We start from the raw sequence: 26,264 nt of genomic DNA, 5'->3' as shown, positions 1-26,264 counted from the left end.
CATTATTTCCCCCAAAGGTTAACCTACCACATTTTATTATATGATTATTCTTTTACATATATACTTAGATCCCTTTCTAGATTCTATCTTTTTTTCCCTCTCTGTCTGTTAGTCTTGTTACTTGAGCTGACCATGTAACATTCTGCTGGTCTTAGCGATATTAACAAGTAAACACATGAAAAAATAACATTAAAGATTAGATTTCTAAGACAATTCAAACACAAGTTTTACTCTGCACATTGAATTCAGAGCTTTGCAAAGTTTTGTTTAAAAGAGGAAATGAGTGGAATATAACTTTATGGATAAAGCTAATATGACTGAAGAAGGGGTGTGTCCATGATAAGGCGTTTTGGCCATAAATGGACCAAGATAAAGGAGAGCTACAGAGACAAGCAAATGCAGGGAACGGTCATGTTTTTGTTCCCTGGAAAAAGGGTTTTGTGGTTTAAGACTTGACTTATCATTGCCAGAGATAACTATACTCCTCTCATAGTGACACATGTACCAGGCTCTCAGAACCTGAACTTCAGTAAGTATTTGAATTTCCCTTATTCTCTTGCTCTGATGTCCTGTTCAATGAGCAAATCTCTGAATAAAAGCTGGATTCCTGTTGGTTTGCCTACAGAGAGAGGAGGTACTAGCCTAAAGATGCATGCATCTGGTCCTTTGCCAATTATACATCTTGTGATAAATTTTTTTCACTGTTGTCCTCTTGTGAGCTTGTTTGTGTTAGCATCATTGAAATTTGGGTCTGCACATATACAAGTAGCATAACGACTAAGTAATTTTGTATAAGCAGAGCTAATAGGACTTATATAATACTAATCAAATACTCAATCCCGGTCTTAACTGAACCAAACAATCTAGATACCTAATAACACACTTTCTTTATGTTCATCAATTACAGTTCATTCCCACATTTTTGCATTTTAAATGGCAAGAGAGCAGGGTCTTTGGTGCCCAAAAGATTTTAAGAAATATTTAAAATAAAAAAACGCAGATATTAATTATTTACTGCCAAGAAAGTATCCTCAAGTTAAAAATGTGTTAACTCCTCTTGGAAAAAAACAAACAAAGAAGTCATATGTGGTTATGGCCACTTGCATTGCATCAACTTCAAGAAGTCCTTAAGTTTAAGTAAAAATTGGTGAACCACTCAAAAGAAAAAAGTTGGAGACAATATGTAGAAGAATCCTATTCAATTTATTTTTTGGGATTTGATCTGAAAAAGAAATGAGTGGATCCAATTGGTTAGCAATTCTCCATCCATCAGGTAGGAAGAGATGAGAAGAAAAAACGAAATTTCATTGCACATCTGTTTCTTTTCTTCCTGAGACAAACTATTTGAAATGATGGCTCTAAAAGTAATTGTGTTCTCTCAAATTCTTTTCTGTGTGATCCAATAAAAGTAGAAATCATTTTTAAAGATTTGTCATGAGGGTAAAGAAATATGGTGTATTTCTTTTGGCCTTAAACTTTGAGGAGGGAGGGGATGGTGCTTTATAACAAGTTAGCTCCAGAAGACACGCAAAATTCTCTCAGTAGCTAACAAACTATCCCTTCTCCTTTCTTTTCTCATTCTGTCCAAACTGTTTAATTTCCTTTCTCATTAAGTCAAAGAGGATTGGACTACCCCCTCGTACCTTGAGTGCCTTTCCAGCTAATGTCATGACTTGTTTCTCCTCCAGTGTTACCCTTACTGTGTTTTCACCTGTACAAAAGTATTCAAAAGAGGAAACCATTTATCTGGAGTGATATGTTATTTGTGGTTATCTAAGCTTGGGAGTTGGTATTACAAAATTAAGTACATTTCAGCCTGTTGATGTATTTTTTTTTCTACAGAACAGGTTTTTGTTTCAAATGAAAGAACTAAAATTTCATTAATATTAGAATTTGATAAATTCTATTAGAATATTAGAATTTGATAAATTTGATACATGTGGCACAAAAATGTATCAGGGAGAAAAAATTAACTTTATACAGATTTGTCTATAAGACCATGTCTGAAGGTTCTACTCTATTAAATGTGTGTGTCTGTCTCTTTCTTTAATAAAAATAATTCATGGACATGGTTTTTTCACAAGCCGAGTACCACAAAAAGTGTTATGATGGAAACAAAAGCTGTCCCATGCTCCATGCCTGAGTCCTGCTCCCAGGTCACATCCGCTATCAATAATTTTAACACTTCCATGTTTCTTCTCATATTTCTAAATGCTAAGTTTATACTTTATTTCTAAGGAGAATAGATTTTTTCTTTAATGTACAAAATTTTATTTAGGTTCCAGTTAGTCAACATGAGGTGTAATATTAGTTTCAGGAGTAGAATCTAGTGATTCATCACTTACGTGCAATATCCAGTGCTCACCACAAGTGCCCTTCCAAATACCCAACACCCATTTAGCCCATCCCCCACCCACCTCCCCTCCAGCAATCCTCAGTTTCTTCTCCATAGTTACAATTGTGTTTTATGGTTTGCCTTGCATTCTTTCTCTTTTTTCTTTCCCCTTTGTTCCTCTGTTTTGTTTCTTAAATTCCAAATATGAGTGAAATCACATGGTATTTTTTTTTTCTGATTGACTTACTTAGCTTTTAGCATAATATACTCTAGCTCCATCCATTTTGTTGCAAATGGCAAAATTTCACTCTTTTTTATGACTGAGTAATATCCCATTGTATATACATGCACCCCAATGTTTATAGCAGCATTATCAACAATAGCCTAATTATGGAAAGAGCCCAAACGTCCATCCTTTGATGAATGGATAAAGAAAATGTGGTATATATAAATAGAATAGAATTTTTAAGTCTAGATATCATCTATTAATTCCTTTCTCTGGCAGGTATGATTTTTCAGTTTCATTTTCCCACCATACACTTCCCCTCGTACCAATACAGCAATTCCAAAATCTTTGGTTAAATTAATACCAAGGGTTTAACTCTTATGACTATGTAGACACTATTCACTGGTGAGTCAATAGTGCAATCTATCTTGCTAAAGAGCATGTTTTTGTTGTTTGTTTTAAGGAGAATTAGCTCAAATAGCATCATTAACAGGGATATCAGTACAACTCATAAGTCATATTGATTCATATGATATTTGTCACACAGTGGTAATATTTTGAGGCCATTAGGGAGAAAAAAAGGTGATCTCACAGTTAAAACAAAACCTCAGTATAATACAAGTACTTTACAAAACTGCTGAGAGTCCTATAAACACCTTTTTTTGGAGCAAGATGTTGCTGGTTTAGTGGGTGCAAGAACTGCTAAGCTTTCAACAGTTTTTAACAAAATTATATTAAGTATTTTGGGAAGCTAAGTGTAGAAGACATTTCCTCTGATATTAAAAAATATTGATGGAGAAGTCTATTCCTGTATCATACATTTAATTTTGATGAAATTAATTACTTACAAAATGAGATCAAGCCAGATAATCTTAAAAAAAAAAGAACTTTATTTTTTTAACCCATCAAAGACCTAAGTTCTCAAAATAACATAATCAATTAAAATATGAGAAATGCCAAGTTCTCTTAGGAGAGATAGAACCCATGGATATTTTCATCTCCAATAGAGTAGAAGAGGAAACTGCCATAAAAACAGTGTAAAAAAAAATAGGTGAACTTATAAGGATTTTTAAAGGTTGAGTATAGGTTGGTCTAAGAGTTTGGAGATCTTGAAGGTCCCATACACGGGTGAATCCATACTACCCTGCCAGCTCCTTAACCCAGGCCTTCACTGAGTGCTCAGCAGAGGGCTTGGTGGCAAGGCAGGAGAATGGAGAGAACCTTCTATGGTACAAGTGCCCCAGCCTGCTGTAGTCTGAGGACAAAGCAAAAGAACTGAGAGAAAATCTCCCACACTCCAGGCCTTATACTGAATATGAGATAATAGCAGTCTATTTCTGGGGGTGGAACAGGAGAGTTGAAAATACCTTCTGAGGGATGGATGCACATATGGAGCCTTCCTAATTATGATGGTGGGGAAAAGATCTGAGAGAAACATCACAGGAAATCCGAGCCTTCCGCCAAGTGCTAAGGAATGTCAGCCAAACACTGGAGGAAGACCAAGGGCTGAGGGAAACCCTCAGTGCGGGGGCACTATGGTGAAGGAGGAAACTGAGAAGAACCCCAGTATTTCAGGTCTGACACTGGAGATCAAGCAGTGGCTTCTACCACTGACGAAGTCAGAAACAGACTTGTGTATAGATCAAATGGTTTCAAACAAGGAGATCAAAACAATTCAATGAAGAAACTGAAATCTTTTCAACTAGTAGTGCTTGAGGAACTGGATATCCACATAGAAACAAAGTACATATCACATCATGAAGGAAACATAATTTATGATGGATTATACAGTTAGACCTAAAGCTAAAACTATACAACTTCTAGAAAATATCATAGGAGGACCTTCAGTACTGTGATTTAGGCAAAGCTTTCTTTCTTTTTGGTTTATAGTTTTTTTTTAATGTTTTATTTATTTTTGAGAGACAGAGACACAGAACCCGAAGCAGGCTCCAGGCTCTGAGTTGTCAGCACAGAGCCTGATGTGGGGCTCATACCCATGAACTGTGAGATCATGACCTGAACCAATGTTGGAGGCTTAACCGACTGAGCTACCCAGGTGCCCCTAGGCAAAGTTTTCTTAGAGCAGATTCAGTATTAACTATAAAAGTATTGATAAGCTACATGTCATCAAAACTAAAACTTATGCTCATGAAAACTCACCATTAAGAAAATAAATAGGCAAGTCTCAGATTAGAGAAAGCATTCTTAACACAAATGTTTGACAAAGGATTTTTTCCCCAGAATATATAAAGAACTTTTACCACAAAGAATCCAACATGTAAAAGATTTGACAGATATTTCACCAGAGAAGATATATAAATGGCCAATAAGTACAGGAAAAGGTACTCACTACCTTTACTCATCAGGGAAATGCAATTCAAAACCACAATGAGAATCTACTATATACAAATTAGAATGGTTACATTGAAAAAGAGTGATAACACCAAATGTCAGAAAGGATGTGGAGCAACTAGAACTCTTGTTTATTGCTCTGAGTGTGTTAAATAGTGTAATAGCTTTGGAAAACAGTTTGGCAATTATGAAGCTAAGCATATACTTTTCAAACAACTCAGCAATTGCCCCCTTTGGTACAATAATTTTTACAGCAGTTTTATATAAATTGCCCCAAACTGAAAACAGACCAGGTGTTTTACCAATTAGAGAACAGTTCAGTAAAACGTGGTATGGTCATACAACTAAATACTACTTAGTAATAAAAAACAACAGATTGCGGAAACATGCAAGGATATGGATAAATCTTGAGATTCATCATTATAAAGTTCACCAAAACCACTATGCAAAATAAAAGAAGAGAAACCCAACAAAGTATTTATGGTAAGATTTTAGTTATATAAGCTTCTAGGACAAATCTATGGTATTTGTTTTAGGTGGGGCTTTAACTGAGAAAAGGCATGAGGGAAATGTCTGTGGTGATGAAAATATTCTGTACCTTGATAGACGTGTGGACTATACTAATGTATGCATTTGTCAAAATCTTTGACATGTACATTTAAGATTTCCATATTTTACTGTGTGTAAATTATATTCAACAACAACAACATTTTTAAAAAAGTTTTTCAATCTTATCTTATATCAAATCGACATGACCTGATACATTTTCCCTTTATGGAATTAACTTAATGTAGCCAAATTTGAGTTATCTTTTAAAGAACTTTAATGAATGTCCTTTCCACCCAAAGACTTTGGGGATTTAAATAATTCATGTTAACAGATATGAACCAACTTTAAATTGAACTAAGCCCACTTAGTGAGCGAAGTTCATTCACTAGCAAGTGTAAGGCAGCTATCCAGTGGGGAAGTGTCTGAGCATTGCAAGAAGCCTGACTAATGCATTCATTATCTCATGGAGCATGATTTCACAGTGCTGCAAATGTGTTAAACTTTAAGCCAGAGGACTTAATCCTATTTTGCTGTGATGCCTTAAACAACAGAATAATCCAAAATATTCAGTCAACATAGATTTGCTAAGAACTCACAAAGGACATAACCCTACCCAGGGCTGCTTTGCAAACACCAAGAGAATGCTGAGACTAATTTGTTAATAAAAATATCAATCTCACTTATCTAAATCAGTGTTGTCCTTGCAAGTCCTTGGCTCTAGGTCCCCATTTAAAATTATATGCTTTTTGCTTAAAATTTTGTGCACTAATTTAAAAAATAACACTAACAAGAAGGAAATCTGGTAGACACTGGCTTGTATTTTAAAAAATCTTGAAAAAAAACACATGAAAGAATACTTATTATGGATTTTTAAAAATTGGGTTACCTATATTCTTTATCCAAATATAGTTCCAAATTACACTTGCTTACTATTTTTAAAAATAATCTCCTTCAGAGATGGTGATTTGCTACTATTGAGAACATTTAAGAGCTCCATTTGTAGGACTTGGTGTTATTTCTAAGAACTACATCTTTAATTTAGTTGAAAATATTAAATAAGTAATTTCAAGGTAATTGGCACTATGATGGGTACTAGGAAAATAATATAAAAAATACACAACTTCTACCTACAACTGCTCCAGCCTTCAAGATATTCAGAAACACCCTATCATAATATAATTTTATAAGTCCATGCTAGAATTATGTAAAAGTTGCTATGTGGTCAGTGAAGGACCAAATAATTTAATCAGGGATAGTTTCACAGAGGCAGTAACAAGGAAGGAATATGAGTTTGGTAGGCAAACAAGGCAGGGGAAATTATCTTTAACAGAAAGAATAGCATGTGTGTTGGCATGAAGGCAAGGAGCCAAGAAAGGTATACTATATTTAGTATACTAGACTCTAATGTCTGAAGCACAGACATACAGAAAAGTAGCTAGGGTGTCAGATGAAGAAGATGGTCTTATAAGACAAGTTAGGAGTTTCAGTTTTATTCTATATGAGAACAAGAAGCGAATATTCTTAAATTTGAAAGAGCCACCGTGTCCATATTTATATTTTGGAAACATCACTCAACTGCCACTGTCCAAGATGCACTTAAAGTTCCTTCAACCTGACTAAACTTTAGATGGATTTCTTTCTGTCTATAGGCCCCTGACCTCCCTTTTCTTGGAGCATTTACTTTAGAAAACTTGTAATTATGATTTCTCTGTCCCCTTGAAATGTATGTAAATCTCCTTAAAAGCCTCTTCCCAGTTTTACAATCCAGAGAATATCTTTCTCAAAGACCTAGGAGCCATCCTTTTGAAATGTAATAGTCAAGGAAGATTGCTCCCCTATCTCCCAGTCTCTGTGGGAGGCAGGGGCCTAATGTCCATGGGCTACTTGCTCCAAGTTGTGAAACCATTTCCTATCATGAAGGTAGAAGAAAGTCTATTTCCTTGGGGGGTGAGGCCAATTAGCAAACACAGGTGTCAGGTGTTAGGGTGACATACAATTCCTCCTATCCCAGCTCTTCAAAAATCTTAAGGCTTTTGTTTTAGCAGAGTTGAGTTCAGTCTCTCTTCCTTATTGAAATAGTCTTGAGTAAAGTCTTCCTTTCCTGTTAACTTTGTCTAGTGTAGTTTTTTGTTTTGTTTTGTTTTGTTTTTGTTTTACTTTGACACGAATTTGGACAATGGTCCTATAAATAATGGATAAGCAGGAGGGGGCACTGGGAGCAAGTGATTAATTATGAATCTATTACGATAATCCAGGCAAAGTTATTGAGACTCCGTTAAGAAATTAGCAGGAAGAGACAGAAATAAGAAATATTTAGAGGGTAGAATCTATAGGACTTGGGGACCATGGATTTTTAAAGATGTGTTTGGAGAATGAGTCTCAGAAAACGAGTGGAGAATCAAACTTCTGACTGGGTGAATGATACTAAAAATCACTGATGGAGAGAATAAAAAGTTTGCGTTTGAAAATGGAGATGGGTAACTACATTTTTCTCCTTATTTCTTTTCTGAGTTGATATTTGGAGGCCTGTACAAATTATATACCTCCAAGTTTCCCTGCATGTATTGAGGGTACAGTCTATAGAGAAAAGAATGTGGTTGCAGGTAATGTTGGCTGACTTCATCCTGAGAAAAATGGAAGTTCTCTCTTATAGTTCTTTCTTTCAGAGCTGTCTCTAAATTCCTGTAACATGCTGTTGGCTGATGAGAAGTTTTAGGGGATAAGCAACTTATATCTCATCTCTACATTGATCAAAGTAATCCCATCACTTCCATCATTTGATTAGATCTAATGCTGGAACCAAAAGTCCATTTGAAAGATATTGGCAAATAATAGCATTGAACAGATTCAGATTTCTGCATATTTTCAACCAGAACATAAAACTCTGTCTCCAGGGCCATTCTCTACATTTCATCAACAGACGGTGTCACAGTTGATTGCTGTGCTCTTGTACCAGCATACAAAATCTAAAGCAGCTATCCAAGGGTGCATTAAATATAAAACCCCTGAGTCATTCTGTCTTACACGGAAACATATGGGAATCTTTGCTTCCTAATAAAGAAAACAATGGGGGTGGAAGCAGTCACCACGGGAATAATCTGAATCACAAAGCTTCCAGACTCAGCAAACAGCTTGAAATGTGCAACAGTTTTAGGCTGTTAACTTTCAAGTATAATGGAATTTTGGAGGGGCAGTACTTATTTCCCCCAAATTTCCAATAAATTCAATTCCTCTTTGACCCAAGGAGCCCAGATGAGCTCCTCAGTTTAATATTAAGCTTCTTTTTTTTTTTTTTTAAGTTTATTTATTTTTGAGACAGAGAGAGACAGAGCACGAATGGGGGAGGGTCAGAGAGAGGGAGACACAGAATCTGAAACAGGCTCCAGGCTCTGAGCTGTCAGCACAGAGCCCAACACGGGCTCGAACTCACGGACCGCGAGATCGTGACCTGAGCCGAAGTCGGCCGCTTAACCGACTGAGCCACCCAGGCGCCCCAATATTAAGCTTCTTTAAACAATCCCTTATTATTCACGTTCAGCACACTTTATTTCTCTGAATACTAATCTCAGTTTGCTCTTACATTTTAGCCATCCTCCACCAAGGAAAATCCGGAATGAATGTGCTTGACCTTATCTTCCTATTGGAAACTTTTGAGTCAACTTGATGTATTAAGGCCATTTTGGCTCAATCAGCTGAATTAAACTGTACTTGGAATGGGGACGGGAGTGCAAGAACAGAGAGCAAGTGCTTTGAAACTGGGATGGTTCTTAAATTTCTGAGGTTCTGTCTTTATCTTAGAGATCGTTGAACTGGTGGCATCATATTCATGGAATGGATTGGAGCAGCTGCATGATGAGCTGTGCTGCTCCCACTTGGAAAAGTACAGAGAAGAGAAAGAATGCTTTTGCCTTTCCAGATGTAAACTTATGGAAACTTATCTTTTGTGAATGTATGCAAGCTCAATAGTAATCATACAGGTTAGAGACTAGAACTGTTTTGTACGTGTTGACCTTTCTTTCTTTCTTTCTTTCTTTCTTTCTTTCTTTCTTTTTTTCTTTTTCTTTCTTCCTTTCTCTCTTTCTTTCTTTTCTTTCTTTCTTTCTTTCTTTCTTTCTTTCTTTCTTTCTTCTTTCTTTCCTTCCCTCCTGCCTTCCCTCCTTTCATCTGTCCTTCCTTCTATCCTTCCTTCCAGTGTGGTGAGAGACTATTGAGGTGTTCTACTGCTGCTTGATGTTGTTGGCAAATTACTGAGGCCTTTAATATGGTTCCATCCTAGTTGTCTAAAAATTTCATTTCTTACTAAAATCAAGATAAAACTTCAAGGATTTTAGTAGAAATCTTCTACCTTTGAAGGACATGACATAAATTTCATTGAGGGTATTATTTATTATGTTCTAGTTCTAAAGTATTGAGGAGTAGTTGATTTTCATGTCAGTAGTAGTATAACCAGTGCCCTCTAGTGAAAGAAAATTCTTATTCCTTCCTTTGTTGTTCAGTACCATAACTCAAAATGATAGAACTCCAAACAATTGGGTCTCAAGAACATAATTACATAGAAAAAATGTGCAATTCTAAGTTGGAGTATGGAAATATTTACTAAAGTGAAATAGTCACAAAATACCATTTAATTATCACTTAGGACCTGACTTACCACAAACAATTTTACTTTCCCAAATGCATATCCCTCTTATTCTACACACCCATCAACCATCTGCATTTTCCAGGTCATCCATGTCAGTCCTTGAGGACAATACCAACAGGGTATTAATCGAACAGTTAGTTCCATTAATGGGAATTCAATGGATGGCAGCAACAGAAGTTCAAACTATAATGGAAGGAAAGAATAAAACCCTATAGATAATGAGCTTTTATGGTATGGGTCTCATGCATATTGCCCACCTAAAAGTAGTTTTATTTTATGCCTCTGAGGTTTACTATCCAGTTACCAAAGTCTGTTTTCGTCTTTAGTTAAGGTGGGTAAATGCTAAGGTACCTTCTTGAAATAGGATATACAAAGCATTAGTCTTTTGTGAATGACTTTAAGGGAGTGAAATAAATATTTTACAGCCTTCTTGGGCATGTTAACCATCAGGGGAGCAAATTAATTGAACAGTTCTTGGACTTCAGCAAAGTACCAAGTCCATTTGCTTGACAGTCACACATGTCTGCTCTGAAGTAAAGAGTAAAATGACTTATACCTAAATTAATGTTTTGAAAAGATTCTTTAATAATTTACAGTATAAATTAATCACAAACCAATCTTTAATAATGATATGTATATCTCTGTTGGTATAAGAAATTTAAAAATTGCCAAAGCATATTCTCTCAGAGATTTTTGTTTTTTAAAGGTCTAGAAAATTCCAATAAATTGTGAATCCCTAGAAGAGAATTAATACCCATAATTATTCGGTCCCATGTGTGTAAGTCATATTTTTCTGGGAAGAAAATTGAAATAAAGAAGGACAAAGCAATTTGTATGAAAAATAAGCTATGCTAAAAAAATTTTTAACTTCTAAATGTGGATAACCCAGTCATTGATGAACGTTTCAAAGGACTTTCATGATACTCTAATACTACCAATGCAGATTTCACAATTATCACTATGAGTATTGAGAGCATTATTTTCTGTTTAAAAAATGTATTTTTATTTAAGTGCTTATTTTAAAGTCATGCTGTAATATGTCAGAGATTTTATAATTCCAAAGTTGTTAAAAAAGTATCCTAGTGGGGTGCCTGGATGGCTCAGTTGGTTGAGTGTCTGACTTCAGCTCAGGTCATGATCTCATGTCTCATGGTTTCGAGCCCCACATCAGGCTCTGCACTGACAGCCTGGAGCCTGCTTCGGGTTCTGTGTCTCCCTCTCCCCACTAACCCCCCCCAAGGGGTTCCCCCCCAAGAAAAACCTCTGTCTCGCTCTTTTTTCAAAAACAAACATTAAATATTTTTTTTACAAAAAAGGAGAAAGTCAAAATCAAGATTATGAATGTTTCAAGGTACTAACAATATTCTCAAAGAAAGAGCTGAATGTGTAAACGTGAAGGTGGTGTGTAAATTATAGCAATAACCTTAAGTCCAAAATAAAAAAGAGACTTCAGAAACAAACAGAATGGTGGCTACTCTGTAGGATGGATAAAATAGGAAATTGTGCCTATCTAATTAGAAAAGTAATCATGTTTTTTCGTACTGTAGAAATGTAGACATATTACACTGTAAGTACCTTTTTCTGCTTCTTGCTATGGGTTAAAAACAAACAAACAAACAAAAAAACCCAAGGGGATATATGAATGAAGAAGCATATAGTACAAAAAATGTTCCTTTTCTGTACTATCTAAAAGGACTAAAACAGGCATAATAGAAAGTCTCCAATTTTTCCTTTGTCTCCTTCCTTCCTTCCTTCCTTCCTTCCTTCCTTCATTCCTTCCCTTCCTTCCTCTTTCCCTTCCTCCCTCCCTCCCTTTCTTACTTGCTTGCTTCCTTGCTTTTCACTACCTTCATTCACTTTCCTTCATGTTGCTTAACCACCAAACTGAAAGGCTTTGCAAAAACAGGTCTCAGAAAATACTGTTAGGACATATTTTAGGATGGGATTGCACTAATAACCTTGAGCAAGAGCCACAAACTCTGAAACATCTCCAACTGCAAGTTTCACAGCATTTAATGAGGAAACTGTGACCTCAGCCAAACCACCAGGACCTGTGTCCTCTTCGTCTCCTCACCTGAAACTCTGACCTGCATCTAGACGAGTTACCTGTCCTTCAGTGTTCCCTGATGCTTATCAGCTGAATAAAGCCTTCAACCTTGGCTTGAGTCACTTTTTTTTTTCTGAAAGAGTTTATTTGCATCTCTAATAAATGGAAGTCAATGAAAAATTATAAAACTTCTGCCTGAAAGGAATTTGATAGTAGAACTAGTATGAACAATCAAAAAATGTAATATAGAAATGTCTTAAAAACATTCTGAATATAAACTAAAATATTTAAGGAGTGTGATTTTTCACAACCCTGGGGACCTAACTTGAATAAATAAGCTCCCTAGTCATAGGTAAACATACCCTAACAATCATGTTTGACCTAATGTAAACAGTATTAAACAAAAATTTTTATTTTTGTTTTAAAGGAAACATTAGTGAGTGGAAAGACACAGTATACTCCATTACTCTGATAGACATACCTAGAGGCATTAACACAACTAAGACAGCACCTTTCAACACATGCCAGATAACTCTGTTTAATGGCAACAAACCTAGCAAGAGATACTGTTACCAAACTACCCAAATATTTTTCTTCACTATTGCTTGGTTAGAACATCCTCTAGATTTTTTCATTATAAAACCATTTATGGTCTTTTAAAAATACATATGATTATTTAGAATCATAGCACCATTATATTAGCACATTTATACCCTTCTGGCCTTCATTCCTAGGCTCTATGAAGCCCTCCAGAGTTTGTGAAGAGCTTGGACACTTCTAGGGTAAACATTTTGTTAGAATAAATTCTCTACTCCTCATAAGAAAATGTGTAGATATACCTTAGGTACTTAGATCTACTTGTAACCAGTTTAATTGACATTATCTAGAGGAATCAAAGTAAAATCACATGATACACCGAGACATATATACTTCGGAATTCATTTGGAAAGTAGCTATGATAATAAAGTTTGTGCATTCAGTTGTAAGTCACCATTGATTAAGCAATTCCAAATGGCTACTTATAATTAAGGATTCCAGTTTGGCTGTGCTCTAAGAGGCCCTTGAGAGTAAATAGGAAATGAAAGAACATCCAAATGAAATATACTTTATTAAGATATGGATTTTTTTTTCATTTGTAGGTTTACACTTCATTTATTTTAGAAAATTAAAGTTTTAACCTAATTTAGCTAAGATAGTGAACTACAAAGAACTAATAGAGACAGATTTGTGGTTCACTACAAAGTTTGGAAAGATACTGGAGGCATTGATTCCATATCAGACCACACCAGGGCATCATGAATGATGCAGTGTTTTTGTTCTTTTTTTATTGTTTTTTTTTTAAGTTTATTTATTTATTTGAGAGAGAGACATACACAGGAGGGGCAGAGAGAGGGAGAGAGAGAATCCCCAAGCAGGCTCTGTACCATCAGTGTAGAGCCCAATGAAGGGCTCAAATTCACCAACTGTGAGGTCATGACCAGAGCTGAAACCAAGAGTCAGATGCTTAACAGACTGAGCCACCCAGATGCCCCTTTATTGTGGTATTTTTGGTCTTGGTTGACTTTATAGTAACACCCAAAGCTGTAAGACAGAAGAAACATACATTGAGGGCCTATTTTGTGATAGGCACTGCTAAAAGTGCCTAGACTTTTACAGACCTTTTCATATAATCCTTAAATAGCATTAAGAAATAAGCATTATGACCTTAAAAACATATGCTCAGAAAGGCTAAATAACTCATCCCAGAGAAAAAACCCTAAAGATACAAAAATCAACATTGGAAGCCAAGCCTTTTTTAGTTGGGCACTTATTTGACAATGAGAAGATCAAATATCTTGAAATGTGGATTTGAGATTTCCTGAGATTTTTGATTTAGCTGCCATTTATGTGTGTGTGTGTGTGTGTGTGTGTGTGTGTGTGTATGCAAAATTATAACATGTGAAAGTATAGTTATACCATATAATTATATTATATGTATTAAAATTATAATTATAATTCTCCCCAAATGATGAGTTTATTTCTTATGTCAAATCTCTAACAAGCAGTCCTGATTTTTGGATGGTTATCCTAGTGATGATTCAGTCAGGCTTTTTATACCTTCTTACTCTATCATCTTCAGCACTTGGCTTCTGTTAGTTGCTTCAGGATGGCAGAGGGAAAAATAGGATGAGAGGTGTTTCCTTTTTTTTAAAAGTTGGGCCACTTTTTACTAATATTTTGAAGTGTGCAATTTGCTGGCATTAATTATATTCACAATGTTGTAGACTCATCACCACTATTTCCAAAAAGGTTTTACATTTTTAAAGAGCGGTAAAAAACAAAAAAGAATATGCAACAGACTACATGTTGTTCTCAAAGCCTGAAATATTTACTACCTGGCACTTTACCTAAAAGGTTTGTTGTTACTTGCTCTAGACTCATGAAACTGTCAAAAGAAAATGCTCCTATGGCAAAAAGACTCTAAAGGTCAGGATCAGCTCCCTGTTTTGTCTACCTTGGTAGTTTGTTTCTTTTTTTCTTTCCTTTTTTTTTTTTTATAAGACTATTATTTATTTATTTTTTTAATGTAAAAATTTTTTTTTAATGTTTATTTATTTTTGAGAGAGAGAGAGAGAGAGAGCGCACGCAAGCAGGGGAGGGGCAGAGAGAGAGGGAGAGACAGGATGCGAAGCAGGCTTCAGGCTCTGAGCTGTCAGCACAGAGCCTGAAGCCCTGAGCTGTCAGCACAGAGCCTGACGCGGGGCTTGAGTCCACAGACCGGGAGATCATGACGGAGCCGAAGTTGGGTGCTTAATCAACTCAGCCACCCAGGCACCCCAGGACTACGTTTTTTAGAGCAGTTTTGTGGTTACAACAAATCTGACAGGAAATATAGAGATTCTTATCATATATCATATGATAAGAATATGTATAGTATTGCAAGAAACTGGCAGACTGTGTTCCAAAGTGGCTGAATCAATTTGCATTTCCACCACCAATGAATAAGAGTTCCTGTTGTCCCATATCCTGGTCAACATTTGGTGCTGTCAGTGTTTCAAATTTTGGTCATTTTAATAGATGTGTAGTGGTATCTTGTTTATATTTGCATTTCCCTGAATTTCTGCATATGATGTGGAACATCTTTTCATACGCTTATTTGCCATTTGTATTTCTTCTTTGGTGACTGTCAAAGTCTTTGGCTAATTTTTTAACCAGGTTGTTTATTAAGTTTTTAATTTTAATTCCTGTATAGTTAACATACAGTGTTATATCAGTTTCAGGTTTACAGTGTAGTGATTCAGCAATTCTATACATTAGTGCTTATCATGATGACTGTACTCTTTAATCCCCATAACCTATTTTATGCATCCCTCCCCCTGCCACCTCCCTTTTGTTTTTTGTTTTTTTTTTAATTATTTTTTTAATGCTTATTTATTTTTGAGACAGAGAGAGACAGAGCATGAACAAGGGAGGGTTAGAGAAAGGGAGACACAGAATCCAAAGCAGGCTCCAAGCTCTGAGCTGTTAGCACAGAGCCTGACATGGGACTTGAACTCACGGACTGTGAGATCATGAACCGAGCCGAAGTCGGATGCTCAACCTACTGAGCCACCCAGGTGCCCCTGCCACCTCCCTTTTGGTAACCAACAGTGTGTTCTCTTTAGTTAAGTGTCTGTTTCTTGGTTTGTCTCTCTCTCTCTTTCTCTGTCTTTTTCATTTGTTTATTTGTTTCGTTTCTTAAATTCCACACATGAGTGAGATCATATGGTATTTGTCTGCCTGTGACTGACTTATTGTGATTAGCATTGTATTCTCTAGTTCCATTCATGTCGTTGGAAATGACAAAATTTTATTCTTTTTTTTGGCTGAATAATATTCCATTTCATACATATATACCATATATGTATACATATACATACATAGATGTACCACCATATATGCCACCTCTTCTGTATCTATATACCTGTTGATGGACACTTGGGCTGCTTCCATAATTTGATATTGCAAATAATGCTGCTATAAACATAAGGGTGCATGTATCCCTTTGAATTATAAATTGTTGACATTTAAAAGTTTTTTGAATGTTTTGGGAGCACCTGGCTGGCTCAGTTGGTTAAGCAGTGGACTTCAGTTCAGGTCATGATCTCACAGTTCATGGGTTTGAGCCCCGTGTCGAACTCTGTACTGACAGCTCAGAGCCTGGTGCCTGCTTGGGATTCTTTGTCTCTTTCTCTCTCTTTCTTTCTCCCTCCTGATTCGTGGTCTGTCTCTCTCTCAAAATAAATAAATAAACATTAAAAAAAAAGAGTTCTTTGAATATTTTGGATAATAGCCTCTATGAGATGTGTCTTTTGCAACTATTTCCTCCCAGTCTGTGACTTGTCTTCTTGTTCTTTTGACATTGTCTTTTGTAGAGCAGGAGTTTTAAATTTTAACAAAGTTGAGCTTATCAATTATTTCTTTCATGGATCATTTCATGAAACTATCATTAGCTATTGTGTCCAATAAGTCATCACAACCCCTAATCATCTAGATTTTCTTTGATGTTATCTTCTAGGAGTTTTATAATTTTTTTGTTTTATATTTAGGTCTATGATCCATTTTGACTTAAGTTTTGTGACAGGTGTTTTCACCTTTTGTGCAAGGTCTGTGTCTAGATTCAGTTTTTGGCATGTGCATGTCCAGTTGTGCCAGCACCTTTGTTGAAAAGACTATCTTTACTCCACTACCTTTGTTATTTTGCCAAAGATCAGTTGACTATATTTATGTGGGTCTATTTCTGAGCCCTATATTCTGTTTCACTAATCTATTTGTTTATTCTTTTGCCAATATTATAGTGTCTCGATTACTGTAGCTTTAGAGTAAGTCTTGAAATCAGGTAGGGTTAGTCCTCTAAATTTGATCTTTAATTTTGTGTTGGCTACTCTAGGCTGCTTGGCTTTTCATATAAGCTTTAAATTGCTTTATCAGTATTCACAGAATAATGGCTTGTATTTTTATTGGAATTACATTGAATCTATAGATTCAATATAGTTGGGAGGAACTGTCATCTTGACAGTACTGAGCCTTCCTATCCATGGACATAAAATGTTTCTAATTCCTTAGTTCTTTGACTTCATTCATCAGAATCTTATAGTTTTTCTCACATATATCTTGTATATATGTTGTCAGATTTATATCTCAGTATTTCATTTGTGGAGTGTTAATGTAAATTGTATTTTTTAAGTTTATTTATTTATTTTGAAAGAGAGAGAGAAAGAGAGCAAGAGTGCATGAGTGGGGTAGGGGCAGAGAGAAAGGGGAAGAGACAATCTTAAGCAGGCACTAAATTGTCAGCATAGAGCTTGATAAGGGGCTTGATCCCATGACGGTGAGATTGTGACCTGAACCAAAATCAAGAATCTGATGCTCAGATGACTGAGCCACCCAGGTACCCCAATGGTATTTTGTTTTTAGTTCCAAATTCTGCATGTTCATTGCTGGTGTATAGGAAAGCAATGACTTTTATTTTATGTTCTGTTTATTTATATATTTTGTATATTGACTTTGTATCCTGTAACCTTGCCATACTTGTTTATTAGACCCAGGAGTTTTTATCAATTCATTTAGATTTTCTCCACAGATAATCATGTCATTTGCAAATATGGACAGTTTTATTTCTTCCTTCCCTATATGTGTACATTTTATTTCCTTTTCCTGTCTTATTGCATTAATGAGAACTTCCAGTATAATGTTGAAAAAGAATGGTGAGAGGGAACATCCTTGCCTTGAATCTAATCTTAACTGAAAAGATTTGGGTTTCTCACAATTAAGTATGTTAGCTTTTACTATATCACACAAGTTTTCTCTATTGCATGAGTTTTTGAGGCACTAGGACTAAAAGAGGGTCACACAACTTCCTCTCAAATTCCACTGACTACAAATTAGTTCATGGTAACATCAAATTGTAAGGGATCTGGAAAATGTCATCTATCTATGTTCTTTGGAATAAAAAAATAGATTTATTGAATTTTATTGAATAACATGCGTTTATTGAATAACATGTCTTTAGATAATTCAAAGAAACATTTTCCACTTGAGTTGCAGAATAAACGCTAGTGCCAAATGGTGTGATATACACGTGAAGTGGCAACAAAGGACAAAAAATAATTGAGAGGAAAAAGAATGCTATGTTGGAATCAGAAGCAAAACAAAACAAAACAGGTTTAGTCTCAGATCTGACATGTACAGTCTACAGCACCTCTCTCAATCTCAACTGTCCAATGGGAATAATAACAACTCTCCCTTATACGATTGCAAAGAAGCTATAGGTGAAGAGATTTAGTAAAATGTAAACTCCTAAAACTTTTTTTTAACCTGCCTGTTATCAACATTGCTGATAGAAAATAGTTTCCTAAAAGAAATACTGATTATGTTACTCACATGCTTAAAATCTTTCACTGGTTCTCTACTACCTATACTATAGTAATATAGCCTATAGAAGACTTTAATGTCTTCAATTCTATAGAACTAATGCTAAATTCTTCAGCATTTAGCATAAGGCCTTATCACATGACTCAATAAATGTGTTTAAGAAAATTTTCTTCTGTTTTTCTTTGATAAATTTATTTCCTCTAATTTTTTTCTTTGGTTTTTCTTCTAGAATACTTACTAATTAGATATCAGTGTAACAACACATGTTCTCTGTCTCTAATGTTCTTTCTCAGATGTTGTGTCTTTAAAGTTTCCTTCTAATTCTCTAGGATGTCTTTGAGTTTATCTTCTAGCTAATCTAGTATCTTCCATCTGTTCTATTTTAGCAATTTTATTTTTAACTTTTGTGTACTTTGCAATATCTCCTCAAATTTCTCTCAGGATAATAATTAGAAGATTTAAGTTGTCTTTCCTATATTATGTGTGGATCTTTTCTTTATCTTCTCTTTCATGACACAGTTTTCCTTACACATCTGGTTATCCTTAGTTGTCCTCTCATAGTTAAGAATTGCGGGCTAGACTTATTTCTCTTGATAGCTACTTGGGGCTTTCTCCAGTCTCATATAGGTAGTATGGTTTCCCATATATTCTTCTCTTTAAATAGGAATAATCTCTTGGGAGATTTGTGTACCTGGCCCTGTCAGCTGATTTCACTTCATTTTGGGGTACTTACACAAGAATCTGTTAGACTTCAATTAGAATAGCTTAATGCTAAAAGGGATTACATTAATACCAGAAATCTCGGCTCCCCTCCCGCTTCACCCACACCCTGGCCAAGTCATTTATTTAAATTCTTTATTTAATTTCCTTTAAACACTCTGAGGACTAGTACTATATCATCACAAATACTAAGTTTACATGGTCTGATGATAATAGACATCTTAAAAACATCTTTTCATATATTTCTGAGAAATTGAAAACAGATAAAAATGTTGAGTGAAGAAATGGAGGATTTGAATAAAATAACTGATGAGTTATGTATAATAACTTTTTCTTCTTCCTGGAATGTTCTTCCCCAAGATCTCCACAAGGTCATTCTATAACTGCATACAGGCCTCCTCTCAATGTCTGATTTAAAACTTTTCCTGGCTACACTATTGAAACTGGCGCCTCTGTCACTTTTTATCCCTTTACATTTTTGTTTTTGTTTTTGTTTTTTTGTTTCGTTTTCTCCATAGATATTAGCACGAAGTACCCCTTTATTTATTGATTGATTGTTTCCTCCACCAGAGCATCAATTACATTGAGGACAGTGATTTGTCGACAGTATGGTTGACTCTTCTGTCCTCATAGCCTATGACAGAGCTTAACATATAACAGTAGTCAATGAATGTCTGTAGTGTAAACTAATATAAAGAATCATAAATTTATCCTTAACCCCAGAAAAGGGAAATATTTTCAGCATACAAAGTCAGTTTAAATACAAGTAACGGTTACAAAAATTGGTTAGATATTAGGTAAAGAGTGATATTTATCACTTCTAAACACCATATGTCATATGGTTCATAATTAATAACATAACATAATATAAATAAGGAATTAAGCTCGAGGTGAACCCAGATATTTAAACAATGATATCTTAAAGAATAAAACCCTTTTTAATAACTGCTAGGTTAAAAAGAAATCACTGTTATTAAGTTCCTGTTTAAAATTATCTACATATCAAAACCAGTGGATGCAGCCAAACAAGTAGTCAGAGAAGGAATCATGCACCTAAATGCATTCACTAGGTAGAAAAACCTGAGAATAAATACATTTTAATCTCAAAAAAACTAGAAAAAGAGCAGAGAAATCACCACTTTCTCCCAAGTAGAATGGTAGAATTAATAAAGATAAGAACAGAGGACTTTCAGCTAAGCAAATAGAAAACTAAGTTATTCAGACATACTTCAGGCTGCTTACAAGTAAAAGTATTGAATAAACTACTTTAAGGATCTTCTTGAAAAGTATCAAGAATTGACAACCTAGTAAAAATTAGCAGAACAAAGTGGAAGGGAAAACAAAGCAGGGATTCCAGAAAGATATGCAGAGCCCAAAAGTCATTTTGCATTAAGAACCTTTGCCATTTCAGAAAATGTTAACTTTTTTTTTAGTTCTGTGAAAGACAGGGGAGGCTAAATGACACCAAAGTCCAGGGACTGCATAAAATGGGGAGTGTAGTGTACATTCTAGTGGACACATTCGCCACAACAAATTGTTACACAGAAAAAAAGAAACAGACTTCAAAAGTAAGCCAGTGATCCTATTCTGTGGGGAATGGAAAACGCAAACCTTGAACTTGGTTTAAGATTGCCCTGGACTAGTAGCACGTTCAGGGTACCTTATAACCCATACATAAATCTTCTTTGGATAAAGCCGCCATTTCCTAGTCTTCAAATAATTTTTAAAGTACACTGAGCAGCACAAAGTCAGAGATATCTCAGCACTACAGAGCATAAAATGACATGAACAAGGCAAATAGAAAATATTTGTAGCATACAGAACAGACAAGAAGCTAAGTCTTAAAATATAAACTGACAAACCAATAAGGGAAAGAGTTTTTTAAAAAAGAGGGAGAAAAATAAGAAGTATAAATAAATCATTCACAAAAAAGATACCAAACTCTAATATAAGCATGTGAAAAAGTATTCAGGATCAATTGTAATTATGAAAATGCAAATTAAACACAATATTTTTTCTTCATGAGCTTGAGAAAAGTCTTAAAATATTGATGATATATTACTAAAAGTGTTGGGAAAACTAACGTTTTCCAACACTATTTGTGGTCATGAATATTATATTAAAAATGCATTTACCTATCAAAATTTAAAGTGCATGTATGTACATATCATCTGACAACAATTTCATTTCTAAAAATGTATTCTGTGTATATTTATACTAAAGAATGCCAAGGTAATTACATAAACATAGTTTGCATTATTTTTATATAAAAGACAAAACTAGAAAAACCCAGATGTCCATCAGTGAGAGAATAGTCAATTATATCATCAAAAATCTGCTCAATTATATTTTAAGCAGCTACAAGAATGAGGTAGATCTGAATGTCTTGATACACAAATAAATTGAAGCTCTTTTAATATGAAAAAACAGTGAGGAGTGAAATAGAGATTGATTATAGTATGATATAAAAATTTGCCTAAAATTCTAAACGATAGTATATATTGTTTTATGGATGAACACATGAAAAATGTTTACTGTGGTCACCCTTGAAGAGAAGGACCAGGATTCTGAGTGGGAAGAAAGACTTTTTCTTATTGTTTTTTATTAAATTTTTTTCAACGTTTATTTATTTTTGGGACAGAGAGAGACAGAGCATGAACGGGCGAGGGGCAGAGAGAGAGGGAGACACAGAATCGGAAACAGGCTCCAGGCTCTGAGCCATCAGCCCAGAGCCCGACGCGGGGCTCGAACTCACGGACCTCGAGATCGTGACCTGGCTGAATTCGGACGCTTAACCGACTGCGCCACCCAGGCACCCCGCTTTTTCTTGTTGTATACTGTTCTGTTCGGTTTTAATTAAAACAACTTATTCTAAATAATTATTTTAAAATATATTTCTTAAAATAATAATTCAATAATTTAGCACATAATTTTAAATAAAATTTCAAATAATTTTGTTTAAAATAATTTATTTAAAAGAATTAAACTTTAGCGAAATAATGGTTGAGGATTTTTCTTTCACAACATCTTCCTGACCTTTTTGCCTCCCCCTCTTCCCACTTCTGAAGTGCCCCTCAGTTTTTCAATGGCCAATTTCTCTCCCAGCAGTTCCCCAGTCAGGATGTCAGGCTCCAACCTAAGTAGGCCTATGAAGATAAACCCAATCGTGTCCCTCCATCCTTCAGAGTCTTCGTGCTCCTTAGGGCAGGGGTATAAATTCCTTCTTCCACAGCAAACTTATGGGCATTACATTTATAGAAATCCCAGGTTAGCAAAATGCTTGTTTTTCCTTAGGAAACAATAGCAAAAATTTTCAGTTGTTCAGCCAATGGAAAGGACACAGTCTGCTTATTCATAATTTTTACATTCTCTCTAATGACTATGTTTTCTCTATTAATTATTACTTGCTCCTATTCTGACTTTATCTCAGTTTTTTTAAGGTCACATTTTACTTTCTTTAACCAAGAGAAGCATACAAATTGTTCCAAACTGAACTAGATGCTACTATTTGTAATTTAAGAAAAATTCTTAAGACATTGTCTTCTTTTAGATTTTGTTTTTTTAACGTGAGGTGTTTGTCTTGTTTTCCCCCTCCTCTAAAATCTATTGTTGTAAATTCAGGGCTTATCTTTGTTCTGACTGAGTGAAGTCATATGGTGACTATAATTTGAGTTAACTCCAGTAAGCATTAAAAAGATTACCATATACCCAAATCAGCAATCTGGTCCTGTCTTATAGCCCATCCCCACCAAATAACTCCCTTTTCAGCCTTATGCCTGTGGGTGTGGTATTCTGATTTCACTGTTACCGCTTACAGCATTGGGCTGCACTGGTGCAAAAACATTTTCCCAAATGATTTCCAAACTCAATCCATCCTTCAGTAATTACATTTGTAGATAATGGAAAAGAAACCATTAACGCAGACTGCTTTTAAATCATAATTAATTGCACATGCAAATGCACTGCTAAATTTGGATGCTCAATTAGACAGCTAATTGCATTGAAAATGAAAGCGTGCCCTTAAATTAACGACCATGGGCCGTGGCCCACCTGTGTGCATCCTTACACTTAAGTAAGACTCCTTTCTTGATAAAACTGTAGGTATGGAAAGGGAAAAGAAAAAAAAAAGGAAAAAAAAAGTACCACTTGCAGGAAGCAGAAGATGTGGCCAATCATAATTATCACACAATTTACATCTGTAATAAAGACAGTCTATTTTAAATCAGATCCTCTGAAGATGAGGCACCCTGGAGCTTCCATGAGTTTTAGGGCTTTCTAAAAACATTTTACTCATGAAGGAAATGCTGTGCTTATATAATAGTTCATTCTTTGATAATATAGGAGACATTTTCCTATGGGTCTTTAACCAATTCTTGTAACATTTAGTATCTTGAAACACTGAGATAAGAAACTAGTAGTGGAATTGGAACATTCAAATTATCATAACCAACATTATTACTGATAGATATATTGTCTCATATTTGTATAGCAATGACAATGTAATATTTTAACATATATTTGCTCATCTCATCATCACTCCATGAGAAAAGTAGGAAATGTACAATTATCCACATGCTATGAGCTGGAAACTATGATTCAGAGATGGGTTTGTGTTAGAAAGTCAATAGTAGAAAAGAAACTCTTCCATTTTAAAACTCAGTCTGATAGTCTTCATGAAACCAGCATTGAGTGTTAAAAATATACTTTGCAAAATAAGTGAGCCTAACATCTTTAGCACTCTAAAATAAATTTGAAAAAAATGAGATGGTTTTGAAATTAAATAATAGAACATCTTAAGAGAAAAGTAGAGGCAAAATAATTCACACCCCTCTGCCCAGTAAATGGCCATGTGCAATCCCTCAACAGCAAATACATCAGGTTACATCAAAGAGGGGAATTAAGGCTGCTAATCGATTCATCTTAAAATAGGTCCTGGATTGGAGCACCCAGGTGGCTCACTCAGTTGAGCATCTGACTTCGGCTCAGGTCATGATCTCAAGGTTGGTGAGTTCGAGCCCCGCGTCGGGCTCTGTGCTGACAGCTCAGAGCCTGGAGCCTGCTTCGAATTCTGTGTCTCCCTCTCTCTCTGCTCCTCCCCTGCTCATGCTCTTTCTTTCTCTCTCTCCTTCAAAAATAAATTTAAAACACATTAAAAAAAATAGGTCCTGGATTATATGCGTGGCTCCAGTGCAATCACATGAGTCCTTAAAAGTGGAAGAGGGGGATGAAGAAGAGTGTCAGAGGGAGATCGCCTGTAAGGAAAAGGCACAGATGGATGCAACATTATTGGTTTTGAAGGTGGAGAAAGGAAGTTATGAGCCAAGGAATGTGGGCAACCTCTAGGAGCTGGAGAGGTGAGGATGTCAATTCTCCCCCAGAGCCATCAGAGAGGAACACAGCCCTGCTGACACTCTGATGCTAGCCCAATGAGATCTGTGTGACTTCTGACCTCCAGAATTGTAAGATGTATATTTGTGTTATTTTAAGCCACTTAGCTTGTGGCAATTAGTTATGGCACCAAGCCAGAAATTCGTATAAATTGTGCTAAAATGTACACGCTGAACTGGAAACAAATGCTTGTAGAATAAGTGAAAGGTGTCTCCTGAATGTTGTGACTATATCAGGATGATATAACTACACATGACATTTGCCTCTCGGCCTGTCTCTCTCCATTACTAGTCAGAAACCTTTCCTGACCCTTTCTTGAGAATTTACTCACATTTATTGAAATCGCTGGTTAGAGTAGATAAACAAATTCTTGCTTTGCAAAGGCAATTGTTTCTATTTTTCATTTTACCCAAGAAAGGCTTGTCAGGCTCTGTCAGTGGAAGTCTACTGCATGCTGATATAAACTGCTTTGATGGATGACTTTCTAACTCTCTTTTGGACATCAAACTTAGTGTTCTGAATTGATTTCTTACCTATTCTTGAGAGATCCTAAATATAACATAAAAGTTGCTTGAGGGTATAATAAGTGAGGTGAAAGAGGCCCAATTTGGTTTTAAAAAGATTGAATTGCACCTTGAAGTTAACCAGGCTGTGTCCCACACAACCATTGTTAGAGTAAAACTTGGACAATAAGAGAAGTTCACTGGTTCAATACAAGCTTTAATATTTTAACATATTAGAAGTCAACATTTATCATAGAACCAATGGCATTCACCATCCTTCCATCCAAGTGGGTGTGCATGACTTGTTCATAATTGTTCTGATTTGTCATCATTTCCATGAACTTACTGACATGTACAATGTTCCTACTGAAGGTGAAATCTAATTGGCATTGAAGAAAAAGTTGGTGTGTAAGCAAAAAGATACAAAACAGTGCAGCAGGGTATAAATTTGCTTCTATCAAATAGTCATTGCGGGTAGAATAACTAAAATTATACATTTCTTTTTTTTTGGGGGGGGGCAAAGCAGCCATCAAGAATTTAAGAAATAAAATACTGACAAATAATGAAGCTATATTGTTTTCTTAATGGGATATATGCGAAAAGATTGTCTATTAGATTCCAAGCAATGTATTTAAGGGCCGGAGAAATTGACAAGTCCCTTAGAAGAGGGACAAGTATATGAGAGGCTAGTGTGACTAATACATTAATGGTGCAGGACATTCATTAAAGCATTGATTCATAATTTAATTTGTACAATTCTTTATATTACAATCATTAATATCTCATACTAGATAAAAAATAACATGTAAAGAAACGGAGGAACAAGATGAGTGATCTAGTTTATGTGTTGCTCCTAAAGTATGACACAGAGGCAACTTAGAATAGAATATGGATACATTTGAAATCATTATAGACTAGGTTCTCTTCCTTAGCCTTATTATAGAACTAGAGCAAGGTAACTTTTCTGAACCTCTGTTCCGATCTATTAGAAGAGATAATAATGTTTACTAAGAGCTGTGATTCAAGGATTAAATGAGCTTTTCATTTGCTTCTCTTTCGTTACAGTCAAAGGGAATATTTGTAAGTCGGGTCAGTTGTGGGATAACCTG

The 26,264-nt window shown here is 35.4% G+C and overlaps 1 long non-coding RNA gene across 1 annotated transcript in view; it reads left to right on the top strand.

Moving 5' to 3' along the window:
- The first annotated feature begins 471 nt into the window (after positions 1 to 471).
- Positions 472 to 26,264, top strand: part of LOC147581736 (uncharacterized) — a 105,383-nt gene continuing 79,590 nt past the window's right edge. The window contains exon 1 of the long non-coding RNA XR_015250200.1: positions 472 to 529. This is a non-coding gene — a long non-coding RNA (uncharacterized LOC147581736). The remainder of the gene's footprint in view (positions 530 to 26,264) is intronic.

This window comes from Puma concolor, chromosome B1 (genome assembly GCF_028749965.1).
Source record: "Puma concolor isolate L17-30 chromosome B1, mPumCon1.1.hap2, whole genome shotgun sequence".
NCBI lineage: Eukaryota > Metazoa > Chordata > Mammalia > Carnivora > Felidae > Puma > Puma concolor.
Note: the sequence above shows the minus strand (reverse complement) of the source record. Positions and strands in the feature narration are given on the sequence as shown.